The 17,293-nt window shown below is 40.8% G+C and overlaps 1 pseudogene; it reads left to right on the top strand.

The window, feature by feature from the left end:
* Positions 1-10,950: 10,950 nt before the first annotated feature.
* LOC139826300 (uncharacterized) lies at positions 10,951-15,753 on the top strand (annotated as a pseudogene).
* The last annotated feature ends 1,540 nt before the right edge of the window (positions 15,754-17,293 follow it).

The following is a 17,293-nucleotide window of genomic DNA, read 5'->3' on the forward strand; positions in this document are numbered from 1 at the left end:
AAGGTAATGTGAAAACTAGGTTACATAGCTGAATGGAGTTATTAACGAGACCATACACATCTTAAGCATGTTGATTGCATTAGGGTGAGGGTTCTATTTGCTTTAAGTCTTTTGCAAGTATAAAAGTACATATCAATTTGGGGTTTTCCTGTTGTCACATGTGGGCATATCAGTGTTCTGCACCTGAGCATGACTCTTGAGTACATCCTTGAATGTCTGTGATTCTACCAATAGCCCTGTAGGAGTTCTAAAATAGAGGCTGTTTGGTACTCAGTCACTGCACAGAAGCAATTAGGTCTTTCCTGGAGTTTAATGTTGGCAGAAAGTGCGAGAGGAAATGTACATCTGTGCAGTGGAGAATGTTGTAAATGTCTGTTATTTGAATAAAAAATTCAAAAAAAGTCTTTGTAACTTTCTCAAATATAAATGTTACTCCTGAAGTTGAGCTGAAATAAATCCCCTTGTACCCTTCATTGTAGCCTACATAGATGTCCTTCAACCCAGCTCTCACCTTGCTTTTGTTACTAACAAAAGGTATTGTGCTATGAGTTAGTTGCCTGCATGAGCATACTGCTGTTGGGTTGTGCCATTGTGTTTAAATCAATCAATACCATGCAGGTTAGTCAGTTGGTTTAAATAAAACAAAAAAAACAAATGGGGGAGATCATTTGTGTGGCAGTTCATCAACTCATTAAATGTATAGATATTTCTGTATGTTACTCCTAATCATGAAAACTTAATCTTCCTAAAATATAAGGAGAGTTAATAGGAAGTCTTAAGTAATCTTTCTAACAAGTGTGATGTGTTATGATTCTTTGTGCATGCTATTGCAAAGTCTTGAGAAGCACACACTGTGTAATGTCCCAAGGAGCAAGTGATATTGCTTCATGTTGAGTGACTGCATACCTCCCATGACAGTATCATGTCTTCTACAGTGTGTTGCAACAACCAGTATGACTCAAAATCAGTTAAGTCAGTGAATTTGTTTTGTTTTTCAAATAATTTAAGAAAAACAACCCACAACTTCTTAAATATACGTGAGCAATATAAAATTTATCCTAGAATATTTTTGGAGTACATGCTCTTAAAGACATGCTTTAACTTTAGAGGATTGACTGCAACTTTTTAAGCAAAGTGATATGAAAAGAACTTATTTTTGACACTGCATACTTGATGTTGTCTTAGTATGAAAGAGGTAGTCATGTGTCTTACTGAATTATTGTTCTATTTATACAACTTTACATACTTTAAAAATGTAAAAACTTGATTTTTGTATGCACATGGAATATTTATGATGATGGTTTATAACAAATGATGGTCACTAGCCTACAGTTGGTAATATAAGGAGCAGGACTCTGTATTCAGAGCTATAGTGCTTTCACTGCTGCATATCAACAGTGATATCCGTAAGGTCAAAAGGAGCTATTTAAACTTCATAGCTACATTACATAAACTGGGCTATGAATACTGACATAGGAGTCAGCTTAACTCTACTGAAGTAGATGCTCTCCGTGCTTTCCTCAGTAGAGGGGAGATTGAATAACAGTCTACAGTTTTAGAAACACCTATCAATAAGCAAAGTACAAGGCACAAAAAGCAGCAAATTTCACTCTGCCTGCATATAGATAAGCACGCTGAACAGCAGAGTTCTCTCTTGCATTTAAAAGTATGAGAACTGTAGCCTAGCTTTGAGGAATAAGTTTGTCTCTGAGTCAGGGTTACATTGCTTTTAGGTGTTGTTTTGTCCCCACAACCTTTTAAACTCAGGACAGTTCTATTTGTCAGGTTGTAGCCTCTCCAGAATTGTTGCAGATTGGCCAAAAGAAAATGTTGTGGCCATCTAAACCACTTACTATGTGTCTCCCGCTTCATTGCCCTGATCCTAACCCTTCTGTTGACTACTTATATTTCTTTAAAGGTTTCATGAAGTCTTCAAAGTACTTGCTGAAAGTGATGAGGGGAAACTCTATGTCCTGAGAGTTGTATACAAGGTTTGGAAGAATCATCCACACGTAAGAGCATCAGTGGCAGATATTTGTTGAAGTTTCCACTCACATAAATTAATGTTAAAATATAAAGCATTACAATTTCCTTTGTTTACTTAAAGATACTGTCTATTGTCTATTTGTATTTAAAAGAATTGAAGTTGTGCTTGCTACTGTTAAGTGCCTTAAACTAGAGATCAAATTGTCTGTCAGTGAGAGTTTCATGTTAAAAGTCCAGTGTAGAAGACTTTGAGCTTTGTGTTATGCTCTGGTTTACAAGAGAATAACTTAAAAACTAATATGACCATGTTTTTCTTCAAAATTTTTAATACTAGAACAGTGTTATCATGCTTTATGTCTTTAAAAATGTAGATCTTCTAACACAGAAGTAGGCTGAAGAGAGAACCTGGTTAGTAGGTTAACAAGCAAAAAGGAGAGCCTGGTTATTTAGCACTTGTCTGTTTTTTCACTAGTGTCCTGGTTTTGTTAAAAGCAAATTTTTCTTTTAGTGAATTTGCCTGTCAGCTAAAGCTTTCATATTAGCTGCATTTTCCTGGAAAACCAGATACATGTTTTGGTAGACACAACAATGGAATGCAAGATTATTGATAAGAATTGAGGGACATCTTGCGAGAGGGACAATGAGAAACAGGTGACCAAGAAACTGACCAACTGTGTATAACATTCCATTCACGTGAATACTTCATATAAAAGTGGGAGATAACAAGGATCTTGTTGCTTTTCCTTATGGCCGACATTAGGAGAGGACCTTGCTAGTCGTCCCTGCGAACTGAGACCTAGTGAGAGACTGAATCCAGCTCTGGTTGGCTGCAGAGTCCAATCCAGGATTTCGGGTGCTGGCTCTGCAGTTGCTGGGACTTTCAAGACTGGTTTTGTATATTTTGTATTATTTTCTCTATTCTTATTAGTAGCATTAGTAAAACATTTTTAATTTTTCCAACTCTCTTCTCTCTGTCCTTCTTTCCCTCCTGATTGCCTGTCCTTAGTGGGAAGGGGGGAGAGGGAGGGGCTGAAGGGGGAAGGGCGGGGGAGAGGAGGTTAACAATATATCTGCCACGGTTTTATTGTCACCCCACAATCAAACCCTCGACAACTAACAACCATAATGAACCACAAAGACCAGGTTGGAGTCAGTGTTATGCACAGACAGAGCAAGTAAATCCGCCCTCAACCAACGTTCAGACACAACGTTGTGACACTACCATGGTTAAAGTTCTTTCCTGAGTCTGATGAAATAATATGCTGAAAGAACTATGAAAAATACCTCAGTTGTTTAAAACACGCAATTTCTTCACAGTGGTGGTTGTTTCCCCATGTTGTTGTTTTATAAATGGAGAACAGTAAGAAGCTCGTGTTCAATTTTTCTGCATTAGTTATTTAGATATTTCTCCGTGGTGTACTTGTAATATTTAATTGTCATGGTTTAAACCCAGCTGGCAACTAGGACTACCACACAGCTGCTTGCTCATCCCTCCCCCCCACCACCAAGTGGAATGGGGAAAAGAATTGAAAGGGAAGGGAGAAACTCCTGCGTTAAGAACAGTTTAACATGACAGTAAATAAAAAAAGAAAAATAATAATAACAAATCTATATATATAAAGAAAAAGTGATGCACAAAGCAATTGCTCACAAACTCTAGTCCCATGCTGTGGATGGGTTTCTGTTAGATGGAGATTTGTTATTGAACTAGACAGGCCCAAAGGAATTTCAAGGCCAACTCGGAAAGCTGAAAACAGGACCTGCTTTGGGGGTGAGGCAGTTCTACAATAACAAGACCTCAACATGACGTAAATCAATGGACCTATCAGCAGTGAGACTCCAGCATGTGGACAGCTCATGAAAATAGATGATATCCAATTAGTGAATGCATGATTGGAGCGTGGACGCGTGATCAGAGAATAGTTGCATATATAAGGAGGCTTGTTTCTGTAATAAATGGCTTTGCGTGATTCACATTGAATCGGAATGCTGAGTCCTTTATCACTCCAACAAATGGTGACCCTGACGTGATACTCTGAATGGCGTCTCACTACGATCGGGGAAAAGCCTGGAGTGGCCCAGCCGGAGGCGGATCAGCTGGACTGAGAACCGGGCAGAGACGTACGGACCTGGGGACTCAGGTTATACGAATAATTATGATGCTAGAAAGTATTGGCGAGAATGTGCACTGTTCCGAACCCCCTGTTACCAATGATTCTCCAGCACCGTTCAAGTTCGCGTTATCTGATGACTCAGATGAGGATGAGGGTCTCCAGCATTTTTTTTTTTTTTAAGTTAAAAGGAAAACGAATATGTGTACGTGTTGCTCCGAGATCAGATAAAAACCATGAAAGACTCAAGCAAAATTTGACCTATGCAATGTAACAGCTATAGATTATTTAGGACAGAACTATGGGGATTCGTTGAAAGGGGCGGGTATGCCCCAACTCTTGGAAGAGACACTAATTGACACACCACAATTACAGGTGCTATTAGTTTCTGAAATCCTGAGGCAGACAGCAGACCTTGCATATCAAGCTATGATAGAGGTGCCTGAAACCAACAAAGCAGGCAAATCATTTACAATTATTATCAGGGCCCCAATGAGAATTACATGCAATTTATTGACCATCTTCAAGAGGCCATCAATAAGCAGGTTGAAAACTTAGAAGCTAAGGAAGCACTGAATTTGGCTCTTCTGTATGCACACCATGTAAAGAATCCTGGTTTTGCGATAACAGTTGTAGCACACCAGATGAGACACTAATAAAAGCCTTGCCAGTCCAGCTCGCTGTGGTGGCAGGGGGCGTGGGTACCAATTGGGCTCCATTGTGCACTGACCTGTTTTGTCAGGGAGACCCAGCGGTACCTCCACCTGGCTGAGCAGTAAGCGGTTCAAAGGTGCAATGCTAACATCGAGATATTGTCTTGAATAAGTGTAACTGTGATCCATCTGCATATTTGAACTTGGTACTTGGTTTGCATATCTGAGCTCAGTATTTTAATTTGCATATATATATATATATATATATGGTACCAAAAGAATTTTGTTTGGGGAGATAATTACAAAATGGGAACCAGTTCTGCTGCTAAAACACCACCTTGCTCCACCTTAGGATGCATCCTTACACATTAGCGTAATTGCCCATATTTTTATCTAATAATTTTGAGACCAGAAAAGAATTTCAGTTGTTAAACTTTGATTCGCATTGAATTTATGTGTTTGTTGGAGGTATGGGAACTAAAACTAAATGCTATGATATGTGAATTTGGAAGAGGTTGTATTTAAAAGTTGCTAGAATATGAACTGATTTGGATCTAGGAAAACGGTGTAATAGATTAATGTTTAATATACTGTTTTTTGACATGTGTAAATTGTAAAAGGTAAATGGAGCTAAGGAATGTAACTATTGCTGAGCTACTTGGAATTAAATGGGAAAACAAAAGAGCAAAATATCCCAGGCCTGTGCTTGAACATAAATTTCAGGCCTGTGTCAAGCTGCAAGATAAACTCAGCTCATTGTAGCTGAGGAGTTTGCCAGAGCCTCCTACTTCATACCAGTGATTACACCATGTGCATGGCCTTGGCTATATCTAAACTGTAGCAAGAAGAGAAAAAAAAGAAAAAAACCCAAACAAACAAACAAACAAAAACAACCCCACCTGGCTGCCCACTTTCAAGGCGGTGAAAGGGGGGTTTTCTCTCCCCTCCACTGCAGTGATTTTGTAATACTGAATGAAGGAGTCTGAGGGTGAAATTTAAAGGCATCCTTAGTAGATCCATAGTTCTAATGAAACTGGAAAATTAAATCAAAAATCTACTAATAGACTTATTTTGTGGTAACTAGTTGTAAGAGACTTCTTAGTAAATTCACCGTGATAGTTTTTGAGATCATGGGAGAGAATGAAAGAAAGGCTGTTTTTTGAGACCAATGGAATGCCCAATTTGGAACAAAGTTTTACCATATGAATTCTTGTATTTGCCAGAAAGCCTTATACCTCTCTTGGGTCAAGATTTGTTAAGTAAATTGTAAGCTCAAATAACGTTTTCTGAGAATTCTGTTTAGTTGCATGTCCTACAAGAAGCTGCTTGGATGGTGCAGATCTGCTTGCTTCAAGTGAGAAATCTCCAATGAAATTTTGGATGCTGTATTTCCACTAGTATGGGCAACCAAAGTATTGGTAAAGCCAACACTACACTGATAGAACTGAAACAGAACTTCGATCCGGTAAGGGAAAACAATATCCAATAAATATGACAGCCAAAAGGGAGTTAGAAACTTTGGTGAATAAATTTATGACAACCTTACAGGCTGACTGCATTCGATTGGACTTGCAGATTTGTCTGTTTATAGCTACAACATAGAAACAACTTGTGGCTATTGTGGGACGGTATGATGAGATTGCTAACAGACTGATATACCAATTGTTACTCTGATTAAGAAATGCAGGGAATGAATTTAAGTCTTAATAGGCCATGGTCCTTTTGTCATATATGTACCATTTGTGAAATTTAATTTTGATTTTTTTTATTTTGCAGTCTACATCCTTGTAAATTGCACTAGCTGATTTCCTTAACAACACAGCTTTTAGGATGCTTAAATGTAAATTGCTGCAGAACCTGCAAGTCTTTAACATCATGTCACAGACCATACTTGTATTTGGTCTGATCCTAAATACTGGCAAAGTTTTTGTTGATGGTTCTGGGAAGTCTCATTAAGCTGTAGTGGTCTACCATGAAGATAACAGTTGGCATAATTCTGTAGAAATTACTGAAGGTTCAAGCCAGTTAGCAGACCTTGGCACAGCTTTACATTACTTAGAGCTTTTTAAGGAGGAACCTCTAAGTTTGATTTGTGATTCTGAGTACGTAGTCAAGGTCCAACGCATGTGTTTTGTTTGTTTGTTTAAAAAAGCGGGGGGGGGGGGTAGTAGGGGAAACACCACGAAACCAATTATCAAAAGCACTGTATGTGATGAAATACTTTGCAACTATGATCCAAAACCACGCTAAATGAGTGCGCCCTCATCCCAAACAGCCAATCCCACCAAGAGAACAAAAAGGCAAAAAGCCAAAAACCGAACAGCAAAAGGCTGAACTAATGAACCAGAAGAGCTGGCTCCAACTATATGCAGAGCATGATGCTAATGGTAGGGAATATCTCATTGACTAGCCTGGATGTCAGTCTAGGTGCTGTCCTGTTTGTGCCCCTTCGCAGCTGCTATGCACCTGCAGCTGGAAAGTTGAAAAACTCCTTAGTCTCCTTGGCGATAACCAAAATATCAGTAAGTTTTCACATTCTTTTCATACCAACTCCAAAACACAGTCCAGCTACTGGAAAGAAAACATTAACTCTGTCCCAGGGAAAAAGCAATGTGTTATCACATTATTCTCACACTAAATCCAAAAGAAAAGACTGTGCTAGCTACTAAAAAGAAAATATTCTAACTACCATGAAGAAAATTAACTCGATCCAAGCTAAACCAGCACAATGATATGATGTCTGGAAGCGATTGTTGCCTCAGTTGCATGAGTTTCCAAAAGCAATCTCATTGAGTGCTGGAGAATCCTTGCATCTGCGACTGGGCCAAAGATCCATTTTCTAGGGTTACTAAAAGTTTACTTTTAATATTCTTAAAAGTTGGGTCCTGAAAGAGGGGTAAGATATTGTAAAATAGCTTCTTAAATAAAAAGATTTAAAAAGCAGAGATTAAATATAAATTCCTACTTGAAATATCAACCTTTTAATTATGGATAGTCACAGTCTCAACTATTTTCTGGGGGCACAAAGGCTTTGATGTCATAAAGGGAAACTTTAATATCAAGATTGAATACTTTCACAAATTCCTATGTCTGTGTTACATGAAAGCTCAAACTAGGTAATCTGGCTAATGCCATGAAGAATTTCTTAAGACAAATGCATATAGGAAGCAATCTTGGAAATTGGGAAATGAGTCATGAGTTCTCTGATTCATTTCGTTAATTTAGTTTTCTACCTTAAATTGAGCTTTGTTATGTTTCCCTGTTCTATTTGAGAATGGATGATTATGAGAATAAATATGATGCAGGTTAAGTTTCTTAGGTATTGCAGTACAGAGTACATGAATAATTAAGATGGGCCCTTTCTTCTAAATGGCACAAAGCTGTTCTAATCACAAGATAGTTTTTGTAGCTCCCTGCTTGATTTTCCCACAAGCCTCTTCAAGCTAGGGTCCTGTAGTAAATACAGTGCTGGTTTCATTCTAAAATGAAGAGGTCCTGCAAGAAAGAGCATATGGTTGTGGTTGGAGACTGTTGCAGTCCAAAGAGAATAGGCTAACAGTTGCTGTTACCTTATGGTTATGTAACAGAAACATGTCTTCTGTTTGGATACTCTGATGATGACTATTGGGACTTGCTTCTCTGATGCCTTGTCTCAAAATTCAGTTCTTGTATGTTTGCTCTTGGGAACAGTGGAAGTAATCACTTGAATGAAAAGTGAAGTCATCACTCTCATGAGGAGTACAGATAACTTGTTAAAACATGAATGCATACTTGACATGATTGATACAGCTCCCCTAGTCTGAGCATTTTTAGGTTCAGCAAATGAGATGTCTGCTTTAAGCAGTAGTAGCTTCCTAAAGTGTTTGGAATCACCTATTAGTTTGACTAATGTATTTGCAAAGTTGCATAAATCCAAACTTGATTCTATTAGCTTTTTGTACAATCCAGCATGGGTTGTACCTTAGTCTACAGTAATTTCGCAGACTCCATGTTGCAGCAGGTAAACTTGACCATTTCTTGTGGTAGGCATGACCATCTTGTCTTTTCCAAAATGTAGATGATTGCTGTTCTTGTGTATAAGATGATTCAAACACAGATTGCTGATTGCACTGCAGTAGCAAACTGGATCTTCTCTTCAGAACTTGCACATGATTTTACTAGGTAACAAGTGTGGAATTTCTGTCTTCAGTTGTTTTTTATATGAATATTTATTTTAAATGGTTAGAATATATTTTTTAACCTAATCGTAGTAAAGCGCAAACACACCGGAGCTAAAGACTTGTATCATGAAGCTCTGGCCTGAGGCTGGCCCGTTACCAGAGAAATGTGTAAAACCTGCATATCAGCTTGTGAACAATGTCGGAGACGGCTAGAAAGGCACCCTTTAGAAGATAACCCTCTGCATTTAAGGGAAGGTAAAGGTTTGTGGGATGCCTGGCAGGTGGATTACATTGGTCCCTTTAAGAAATCAGGAGGCAAGCATTTTGTACTGATGGGAGTGGAAATTACATCAGGATTAGTCCAAGCAGAAGCTTTTAAAAAAGCTACAGGTGAAAAGCATTGCGAGAATGGTTTGGAACTTTTCCAAAGCCACAAGAAATACAGTCTGACAACGGTTCCCATTTCACTGCTAAAATCATACAAGATTGGGCACAAAGGGAAGGGATTAAATGGATTTTTCACACCTCATATTACCCACAGGCTAATGGAATTGTAGAAAGAACAAACGACCTTCTAAAACGGCTTTTGAGACCTCATGAGGGTAATTGGGATACTCGTCTGTGGCAAGCTGTCACAGGGGTAAATGACAGGTGGGGGGTAAATGGATGCCCCAAAATCACCATTTTCTCTCCAAAAGCCCCTCCCTTGATTCCCTCTCTAAAGGGATCAAATGATTCCAAGGATCCATCCCATTACCCAGGACAGGCAGTCCTCTTGGAACTCCCCACTGTGGGAATTGTACCACTGGTATTGAAAACCCCTTTAAACGCAATTTCATGGGTAGCTTCCAATGCCCTGGGCAAGGAACATCGGATAAATACCCACTGGATAATTCCATCATTTTAATTATTTTTGCCTCGAAGAGGCGAACCCTGTTTGTTTTCCTTTTTGCAGGAGAACTCCAAGGGACACAGAGAATAACGCGAATCATCCAAGAATCAAATCTGAAGGCCTAGTTTGTCAAGATGACCAAAAGTATAACTGGGCTACTAATACTTTTCTGCATCCTCTCACCTACTCATAACCAAAAATATGCTAAATGACCTTGCTCTGAAGCTACTGTTAGATACACTACTTCTCTAGGACCATATCCCAAAGACCACTTTCGAAGTTTAGCTACTGTAGTAATGCATGATGATGAAGTGTATCGCCTAAATGAATGGAAGTGGGATAGGAAGGATTGGATTAGAGTCCTGAATGGCACAATTGGAGAAAAAATTAAAGTAGGATGCAGAAAGGTAGAAGGATCTAACCATTAGAAAGTCTCTTCAATTACAGTTACTGGAAACCTTTTAGATCTAAATTCGATAACCCAAATTCATCCTAACATCTCAGCAAAACTCTGTCCTCCTGCAGAGTGGAAATGTGATAAACAAAATTCTCTCATTTTGTGTTGTTGCCAAAAGAATCTCGGCAATTACAACAATACCACCTTGGACCCAAGTACCTACAACGTGGAGATTACTAAATCCTGCAAGGATGAAGAAACTGTTTGTTGGCACAACTTCACTTTAACAAGGACCATCCGCGTGGTGTGTAATTGGTGAAACAATCATGCTAACCGATCAGAACTACTAGGCCTGAACTACAAATTTAAAATAAATCCTGTCTCTGAACCCCTAATGACACTTGTAGCAATAGTAACCTATCACAACCAAGACAGCGTTTTCACACTAAATGAAAAAAATAAAGCTTCACCCTCTTTTATGGTGGTCCAGGGTGACGACCTCTCCGTGCAACGCAGACTGATTACTGAGTCCCTCACCGAACTAGTAAACAGTTATGGAATTGGACTACATGGCTCTACTATATCATGCAAAAAACAAAGCCAAAATTGTTGTCTAAATTTGACTGTGATACAATATACTTATAAAGTAATGTGTGGTAAAAATAATACCAAACATTGAGGGGAACTCAGGATAGAGGTCGTGACACCTACCACCCAACCAATAGTGGTACATAGTCAAGAAATTTTTTAAATTGGACCATATGTGATCAAAAATATAGGCCAACAACAAATGTTGTTCAATCCAGAATGGTCTCTCAAGCGTGTTGAGTTGTTAATGCAAAATAACGTTTCTGAGATTCAACCAACCTACTCTCCTTTCTTAAGGACCTCCTTCGAGGGGTGGACAATCTGGCTCAGGAAACAAATTCCTAATAGAACACTGAGAGACCTAACTGGTGTGTTGGGGACAGGATTGGGAGTTCTAAATGGTATTGATTCAGAGATATTAATGAACAAATTGGCTGCTACAACTAGTGATTTAGCAAAAATGCAAATGCCCTTGTGGTCTTCCCTATTGGCTTTAGGAACTTACCAGTGGCTGTTATCCAAATTATTACCAAAATGGGAAAAGGTAAATGTAAAAGATCATGAATTGATAATTGATGCACTCGGTGTAGTCTGAAATAACCTTTCTTTGGCTCTCAGTTGTATCCAGGCACAACTGTGGATGCAATCAGTGGCTGCCTCCATCATAAGGGAAGGGAAGGTGAAGAAGGCACTTTCCCTACCAAAATTCGGAAAATTGTTTGGGACAGCGCCACTGAATTTGAGAGAGAACTCCAATCCTGGTGGACTTTAGTAAACTTTACCTATAATCCCATCATGAACACAGCCATGACCTTTGTGTTAACCATACATAATGCTACAATATACATAATTTACCCAATCATCGCATTAGGGTTGAACCACAATGGAACTATACTCTATCCTTTCGAGCATAGAGTATGGGCCCGAAAAATAGATGAAAAATGGCAAACTGTCAATTTAGAATCATGCATTGTGTGAGAACAGCAAGGATTCATCTGAGAAAGTAATACAATCAGTGCTCAAGACATTTGTCTGGACACTGAGCAGAATGTTTGCCACTTTGAGGTTCTTCCTGACAATTGAGAAACGGTACTAGTATATATTGGCAAAGGTTGTGTGTGCTTGAGGACCGCTTGCAACTCTATATTAGTAGATACAGTGATGGTAAATGTTAGAAATCATTCAAATTTTTGTGTTTGCAATTTTGTTAAAATTAATGGATGTGATTTTTCTTATCTCGCATCAGTTATATCTCATCAACTTACACAATCTAATTACACACCGATTCCTGAATTACTGCCTACACCTATCGGGATGAATCTTACATTGGTAAAGCAATTGTTGCAACACCAAGACTTGATCAAGATCTCAGAAGAGGTTCGAGTAAATGGACAGAAAACCTTGATAACTGTTCACCACGATGCTGAAGAAATTCACCGTGTGTTGAGAAGAGTAGAAAAAGATGCAGAACATAAGTGGTGGGACATGCTTTTTTGAGTGGTCACCTACTGCTACAGGCATCCTGAACAAGTTGTGTCACCCCTTAGTTGTTCTCTTTGTATTAGTTTTGATAGGTTTTGTTCTGTCCGCTGTATTGTATGTTTTAAACTGGAAAATGGTAAAGTGTTTGACGCGTTTGACATCTGTAATTAATGCCCACAATTTGTTTAGTGTACCTTGCAATGTAGACATCCCTAAATTCATTGATACAAAGCGAATCACGTGATAAATCACTTTTCTTTTCCTTTCCTTTTTCTTCCTCCTTACTTTCTGTCTCCCTTTGAGGAATGCATTGTTGCCGTGAGCTCCAGATAACAATGTTCAGTCATCGGGTGGTGTGAGAGTCGGTCTGAAGATGGAGGAGTATTTGCCTGAACATTGCCATTAGGAACTGAGAGAAATGAGGCTCTGACAGAAAGAAGGCATGGACAATGACTTGGAGAGAGGCCCGAGGAGAAGCATTGTGTTGCACTGGTTTCTCCGATACGGGGGTCTGCTGCTTACAATAGCTGCTGTATGGACTTTGTCTGCTGCTTCGGCTAAACCAGCCCCTGTCTCCTGAAAGTGATTGTTATGAGGGCCTCTTTGACCCAGGGACAATAGCTGCCATCCAGAAGACGTGTTCTCACCTGCAACCTCAGTCACACCTGTCCCCACCTGCTCCCCCAAACAATGGCCAACGAAAAGGAGCATGCCCAGAAGCTCACCAAGGGTCCTGAGGTCATCTAATGGACCAGAGAAAGACCCCTGAATGCAGACCACATAAGCGTTGGCAAAAGAAAGTGTGAATCTTTCGAGCCTGCGCAGTTTAAGCCTGGGTTGCGAAATCAAGGCAGAGACTGGCCTCAAACAATGGGAGCGGGGGGGGGGGGTGAAGAAGCATAAGAGATGACTCCCGAATGGACACTGTCGAGATCTTCGCACCAGAGGATCCTGAACCACGACGGAGGACAGGCAGGACTCTACGGGACCGGAGACCAGAGGGATGCCTCTGAAGCATTACTGGTGGTAAATGCAACCTCACTTCCCATCTTTACTTTTTATTTCCCCGTTTCTTTTCCCTTTTCTTTTTCTTATTCTCTCTCTCTATCGCATGCTGCTTTATGGGCAAATTAATAAAGTAACACTGTTTGATTGAATCATAACCCCTTGGCTTTTTGGTTGCCTTAATTTTGTGCTCTGAGATCAAGGTAAATGAACCATCACGAGTCCATCACCGAGTGGACCATGACACATGTTGAGCTTCTCATCAACCACTCCTCTAGACTTGCTTTAACAGGTCCATCTCCTTCTTATGTTGGGGGCCCCAGAGCTGAACACAGTGTTCCAGGTGGGGTCTCATGAGAGCAGAGCAGAAGGGGAGAGTCTCCTCCATCGACTTGCTGGTCACGCTTCTTTTTATGCAGCTTCCTGGGCTGCAGGCACACATTACCTGTCGTGTTGAGCTTCTCATAAACCAACACCCCCAAGTCCTTCTCCTCAGGCCTGCTTTCAATCCATTCTCCACCCAGCCTGTATTTGGGCTTGGGATTACCCTCACCCATGTGCAGGACCTTTCACTTGGCCTTGTTGAACTTCATGAGGTTTGCATGGGTCCATCTCTCAAGTCTGTCAAGGTCCTTCTGGATGGCATTCCTTCCCTCCAACATGTCAACCACACCACACAGCTTGTTGTTGGAAAACTTACTGAGGGTGCCCTCAGACCCACTGTCCCTGTTGCTGACAAAGATGTTAAACAGCGCTGGTCCCAATACCAACCCCTGAGGAATGTGACTTGTCACTGGTCTCCAGTTGGATATTGGGCTGTTGACTGCAACTCTTTGAGTGCAGCCATCCAAACAATTCCTTATCCACCAAGTGTTCCATCCATTGAAACCATATCTCTCCAATTTAGAGACAAGGATGTTGTGCAGGACAGTGTCAAATACTTTACATAAGTCCAGCTAGATGACGTCAGTTGCTCTTCCCTTATCATCCAGGTCATTAATGAAAATGTTGAACAGGACTGGACCCAGTATTGACTCCAGGGTCTACCACTAGTTACTGGCCTCCAACTAGACTTTGTGCTCTTCGAGCCCGGTTGTTCAGATAGTTTTCAATTAACCTCACTGTCTGCTTATCCAGCCCATACATCAACAGCTTCTCTATGAAGATCTTATGGGAGACAGTGTCAAAGACCTTCCTGAAATCAAGGTAGACAATATCCCCTGCTATCCCCTTGTCTGCCAGGCCAGTCATTTAATCATAGAAGGTTATCAGGTCGACCAAGCATGACTGCCCCTTGGTGAATCCATGTTTACTACTCCTGATGAATGTCTTTTTCTTCATGCACCTGGAAGTTTTTCCCAGGATTAGCTGTTCCATTACTGTCCCAGGGTGAGGTTGACTGGCCTGAAGTTCCCTGGGTCCTCCTTCTTGAAGATAGGAGGGACATTTGCTTTCTTCCAGTCTTTGGGCACTTCTCCTAATCACCATGATCTTTCAAAGGTTATTCAAAGTGGCCTTGCAATGACATCTGCCTGCTTCCTCAGTGCTCATGGGTGCATCCCATCAGGGCCCATGCACTTATGTACATCCTTTTTGCTTAAGTACTCCCTAACCTTATCCTCTTCCACCAAGGGTATGTCTTCCTTGCTCTAGACTTTCCCCTTGTTCTCTGGGGCCTGGGGTTCCTGAAGGTTGGTCTTGCTAGTAAAGACTGAGGCAAAGACAGCATTCAGTACCTCAACCTTTTCCATGTCCTGTGTCACCAGGTCCTCTGTCTCATTCAGCAGTGGGCCCACATTTTCCCCAGTCTTCCTTTTGCCACGTATGTACTTACAGAAGCCCTTTTTGTTGTCTTTGATACCCCTTGTCAGATTCAACTACAAGTGGGCTTTGGCTGTTCTAACGTCATCCCTGTATTCTCAATGTCTCTGCATTCATCCTATGTTACCTGTCTCTACTTCCAACTTCCTTTTTGTGTTTGTGTTTGACCAAGAGTTCATTGTTCATCCACACAGGTCTCCTGGCATTTTTGCCCAACTTCCTTCTCATTGGGATGGACCACTCTTGAACTTGAAGGAGGTGATACTCCAGTATTAATCAGCTTTCTTGGGCTCCTCATTCCTCCAGGGCCTTATTCTATGGGATGCTTCCAAGCAGATCCCTGAAGAGGCCAGAGTCTGCTCTTCTCAAGTCCAGGGTTATGAACTTGCCTTTCACCCTCCTCCCTCCCCTCAGGATCCTGAATTCCACTATCTCTTGGTCACTGCAGCCAAGACTGCCTTTGACCTTCACATCCCCAACGAGCCCCTTCTTGTTGGTCAGTAGGAGGTCCAGCAGAGCACCTCTCCTCTATCACTTAGGTGAGGAAGTTGTTGTCGATGCACTCCAGGAACCTCCTGGGTTGCTTATGCCCTTCTGTGTTGTCCCTCCAGCAGATATTGGAGTGGTTGAATTCCCTCATGAGGACCAGGGCCTGTGAATGCAAGGCTGTTCCTATCTGTCTGTAGAGGACCTCATCTGCTTGTTCTTCCTGATGGGGCAGCCTATAGCAGATAGATGCCCACTACAGTGCCGCCCTGTCGTGGTTTAACCCCAGCCGGCAACTCAGCACCATGCAGCTGCTTGCTCACCGCCCCCCCCCCCCCCCATTGGGATGGGGGAAAGGATCAGAAGAGTAAAGTGAGAAAACTTGTGGATTGAGATAAGAACAGTTTAATAACTGAAATAAAAATGATAAAGGAATATACAAAACAAGTGATGCACAATGCAATTGCTCATCACCTGCTGATCAATGCCCAGCCAGTTCCTGAGAAACAGCCCCCCCAGTTAATTTTTCCCTAGTTTATATACTGAGCATGACATCATATGGTATGGAATATCCCTTTGGCCAGTTTGGGCAAAACAGATTCAACTTAGGGAAAATTGCCATATGGGCTGCTATGAAGAAAATTAACTCCACCTGAGCCAGACCCAGTACAACCTGCCATGGTTCTTCTGTTTGTTTGGGGTTTGTTTGTTTGTTTGTTTCCAGGCCTTTTTCATCCTGGCGTTGTCTCAAATTGATTCAGCTTAAGTTTCTCATTCTCTTTTTTTCCAACTTTCCTTCTTTAGTTGTATTTATAAAGTAAGCAGCCCTCAACATATAGCACTTGAAAGGCTACAGAGCAGCTTCAGTTGTGCTGAAGACTTTGTGTTTGGTCAGTCAAGAGGCCTGTTTATCATTCCAGTGGATACTTCACTATGAGGGTGGTGAGGCACTGGAACAGGTTGCCCAGAGAAGTTGTGGATGTCCCATCCCTGGAAGTGTTCAAGGCCAGGTTGCATAGGGCAGCCCAGTCTAGTGGAAGGTGGTGGAACTAGTGGAAGGGTTGGAACTAGATGATCTTTAAGGTCCCTTCCAACTCAAACCATTCTATGATTCTATACTAGCAGAACCCATAGGTAGTCACATCTCTAGTTAGTCATGTTTTGTTTTTACTTACAGCCAGAAAGTGATCAAGATGATGATCAAAGTAGTGATAGGGAAGATGGACCTTTAGAAGAGCAAATAGAACGCTTGCAGGAGAGAGTAGATTCAGCCCAGAGCAAATAGAAGAATCTCTTCCTTGTTATATTTCAGGTAATGATGGGTGATGTCTTTGCAGCATCATTTTTATCTTAATCATTTTCTTTGGGTGAATACATGGGAAGGGATAGATGAGCTTATTCTGGATAAGAATCAAAGAACTGCCTAATTCCCCTAAACAAGAACTGTTTCATCGTCAAGAACCTGAGAAAATGAGTTATTTTGATAGCATGCAATTCCTAAACAAACAAAAGGTATTTTGAATAGAAGTAAAAAGACATTTAAGTAACTGCCTGAAAACAATACCCAGAGTAACAGAAAATTATGTGTGTTTACATGAACATAAATTGTGTTAGAAGATGGGAAACTGCATGGGATTAGTGTCATAATTCCCCCTATGGGTTAGTCTCTAACCTGATCATAAAAATGACTTAATGTTAAAGCAAATGTCCTG

The sequence above is a fragment of the Patagioenas fasciata genome, chromosome W (assembly GCF_037038585.1).
Source record: "Patagioenas fasciata isolate bPatFas1 chromosome W, bPatFas1.hap1, whole genome shotgun sequence".
Lineage (NCBI taxonomy): Eukaryota > Metazoa > Chordata > Aves > Columbiformes > Columbidae > Patagioenas > Patagioenas fasciata.